At 42.1% G+C, this 3741-nt stretch overlaps 1 long non-coding RNA gene across 1 annotated transcript; it reads right to left on the reverse strand.

Moving 5' to 3' along the window:
- Positions 1-829: 829 nt before the first annotated feature.
- Positions 830-2044, reverse strand: LOC148315090 (uncharacterized). Its single transcript, XR_015841283.1, has 3 exons — positions 1742-2044; positions 1122-1175; positions 830-1032 (listed from the first exon to the last, which is right to left on the reverse strand). It is a non-coding gene; the product is annotated as an uncharacterized LOC148315090 (long non-coding RNA).
- Between the last annotated feature and the right edge of the window lie 1697 nt (positions 2045-3741).

The raw sequence follows: 3741 nt of genomic DNA on the forward strand, positions 1-3741 counted from the left end.
GAAGTGGTTGCCAGCCAATCGCAGGGCACGCAAAGACGAACAACCATCTGCGCTCAAACTCACTCACAAATGCAACCTCCACACAGGAAAGCTGGGTCCCGGGATCGAACCCTGCACCTTGGGACTGCGAGCCGGATGTCCTAACCAGTCTTAACTCATTAAATACCAGCCATTTTCACTGGAGCAACCCGCTCAATCCCAGCGTTTTCCTGGGTTTTGACTAATATTGCAAGGCCCACAGAATATAGTATTCTAATGCTATATAGACATGGAGCACACCCGAAGAAAGATGAGACTCTCTTCTTTCAACAGAAAAAAATGTTTGTTCCTATCTTTTTCCATTCTTGAGCAATCGGCATTTGAAAATAGCTAAATTTCATGAAAACTCCAATCCCTGGGGAAAAAACTGAGAAAATGAGCTTTTTGTAAACTGATGCATTTTGACCATAATTTGAATTTTGACACTATTATTTATGGCTTTTATGACACCTCTAACATCTAAATAATGCATGCCTTCTATAAAATAACAAAAAAAAGCACAAAAAATGTTTTTGATAAAATAAATTTATTTGCACATAACACTAAACGACTGAACTGTTGAACTATGTACAAAAATGAAATACATCAGTGTCATACATACTTTTTTTTTGTGTGATATAAAATAAAACAGTTGCCTTGATGCAAGGGCACACAACATAGTTCACACCACATTCTTGTTTCACTCCGTTTGCCTTTGCACAAACAGACCCGACACTTTCGTTGTGGTCTGGCTTTGCTGGTCCGTGGAAAATAGGCGAGCTTGTGTTTGTCCACTGGGGTTTGTGTGAAAATAATTGTCTGGGAAGTGATTGCTGGCATCCGCGATGTGCTGCAGAAGCTCATCCGTGAGAAACAGCTGCAGGAAATCAGCTGGCTCCTCAGACTCCAAATGGGCAGCGGCATTCAGTGGTCCAGGGGTTGCTGTAAAGTCGATTTTCCTCGGTTGCCATCCAGTGTGACGCCATCCGGAACCACTGCTTCCTGATGCACAACCTGTAAATTACAGAAATACAAACAATTGGAAATATATATTTATTGCTGCATTTTATTGCTGGCGTGTGAAGTTTCATATTATAATTTACCTTTCTTTACACCAACAAGACGAGGAGGAACTTTCTTGCCGCGGGATGCACAATCTGTGAATTTTAGAAAGTATGCATGATTACCACACCATTCAGTATTGTTGTTTCCTCGTCGGGGAGGAGATGCGCTCGCGCGTAACTGCACATTTACGCGACATTTTCTGCCCGCAAGATGCATGATATGTACAATAAAAGCATGAGGGCTAAAACCACATGTTCAATGGTAACTTGCGAGCGTTTACTTCCTCGTCGGCGAGGACTTACGCTCGCGTGTAATTGTGCAATAGGCGCCCGGACGAGAAAGTCAGCGAGCAAGCTTGCGTCTAACTGCACATTTACGCGACATTTTCTGCCCGCAAGATGCATGATATGTACAATAAAAGCATGAGGGCTAAAACCACATGTTTAATGGTAACTTGCGAGCGTTTACTTCCTCGTCGGCGAGGACTTACGCTCGCGTGTAATTGTGCAATAGAGGCGGCCGGATGAGGAAGTCAGCGAGCAAGCTCGCGTCTAACTGCACATTTACGCGACATTTTCTGCCCGCAAGATGCATGATATGTACAATAAAAGCATGAGGGGTAAAACCACATGTTCAATGGAAACTTGCGAGCGCTTACCTCCTCGTTCGGGGGGGATCTGGTGAGGACTCTCAGCTGCTTTGGCTATTGTCCGAAGGCAGGCGATGCAGGCCGCAAGGCACGCGCACCCTCTTTAGACGCCGTTTTGTTGTGACGACGACGAAGCGTCATCCTCTCAACCAAAGCGTCTCCATCGCCTTGATGCTTTTAGGAAGCTTTTTTTTTACAAAAAAGCATTCCTCGATCGTCATTTGCTTGGAGGATTTCATTGCTAACGCTACTAATGCGACTGCTGCTAGTGCTGCCGATGCTGCTGCTACCCACGCTGCTCTCCACACTTATAAGTCTACCCCAGGATCCCGCCCCCCCATTTGTACCTCTGGCGCAGATTCAAGGCGGATCTTTTGCACCTCTGCCCCCTGCTGGGTGATTTTTACATGATTCACAATGCGGACAAGGCTGATTCTCAGTCAGAGGTTGCATCAGACCCTTATGTACACTATGACGTAAGAAAGACAGGAAACGTACTTATACGTCTTTGGTAGAGGGCGCCATTGCATTAAAAGACGTCTTTGTACGTCTAAGGGAGTAAATGAGTTGAACAAAGTACAGGGTCCTTCACCTGACTACAGATGATCTTCTGGGGACTTTATTTGGTTTTAATCACTTTTGGGGTCTGTATCTATGCACACTCCCTGGTTTTGCTACCTTCCCGGGTACCACATACACACTGCTTAGTTTCTCTGCCTTCGTGGGTACCACATACATATTGCTTGGTTTCTCTGCCTTCCTGGGTACGACATACACACTGCCTGGTTTTGCTACCTTCCTGGGTACCAGTCACACAAACGTCAGACGACTCAGCACATACCGACTGTCTCAGCACTACACACTTTCACTCCAAGGCAGTGCTGTGAACCAACTTACTGACAAGAGGTAGTATTTAGAATTTTAAAAAGTGCTTGAAAGGTTTTGTTCATGTAAAACCAACAGATTATGACATTATTATTATTATTTAAATCAGTATTAAACAGCATCAGCATAGGTTAAAGATATTATACAGACTATATACGATAAAAAAATACTAAACCACCCTTGCTTTTCCGTCATTTCTTGTATAAGTTAACACACAGATGTATAACATTTGTTTATACAAATATAACGATTAAAAAGTAGCTGATTAGAGTTTTAATTTTGTATTCATTAATCTGTAATAAAAATGGACATATTTTGGTTAATAAAATTAACAAGAAATAAAAGTAAAGGGTGTTCTAATACTTTTTTCAAGATTGTCCTAACATACATTTAATGTTTACAGTATATGTCTTCGGAAGAAGCGCAGCATTAGATTTTTTTTTTTGTTCTCTCTCTTTGACTTCTGAATTTGAATTTCTGTCACAGATGTGCTTGAATTCTATTTTGGATGATTTGTGTTAAACTGCACAAATATTTGAAGAGCCATAGAATTCAAGAATCACACCAGTGCTGCTACTCCTCCGAACGGGTGAACGCCCTTGATTAACAACCTGCGTTGAGGTGGCTTTTGAGATTCGTGGTGTGGGAGAAAAATCTCTGAAGGCATTCTTAGACTTCAAGAGAGGGTCCACAATTTTCAAAGATTCACTTCCGTCTGAATCAGAGGCCTCACTTGTATCCGGAATATATTCATCTCCACTGTCATCTGAGTTGGAGTAATAATGCTTATCCATTCCAAAGTCAGCCTGTTTTTTTAATCTAAAAAACAACAACAACAACGAAATATAAAGGATAGAAGGCAGGAGACCAATAAAATATATGCAATTTGCTTGTAAGATTCCCTGAAATCTATATGGGTTGTTTACCTGTATACTTTTGGTCCTCCTGAGCCTTGGGATAGTAATATGGTCTGGGTCTGAGGCACAAAGTTCAGGGGCAGGATTTGACAATGATTCGTCAGAATCTGTGTCGTTATTCCAAGGAAGATTCAGCCCATATTTTTTGTCCAAGGGAGGAGACTGGGTTGCATCAGAGTCCAAGAGAAAATTGAGAACCCATTAAAT

The sequence above is a fragment of the Idiotropiscis lumnitzeri genome, unplaced genomic scaffold, assembly GCF_059441095.1.
Source record: "Idiotropiscis lumnitzeri isolate Australia: NSW breed Sydney's pygmy pipehorse unplaced genomic scaffold, RoL_Ilum_1.0 HiC_scaffold_131, whole genome shotgun sequence".
Lineage (NCBI taxonomy): Eukaryota > Metazoa > Chordata > Actinopteri > Syngnathiformes > Syngnathidae > Idiotropiscis > Idiotropiscis lumnitzeri.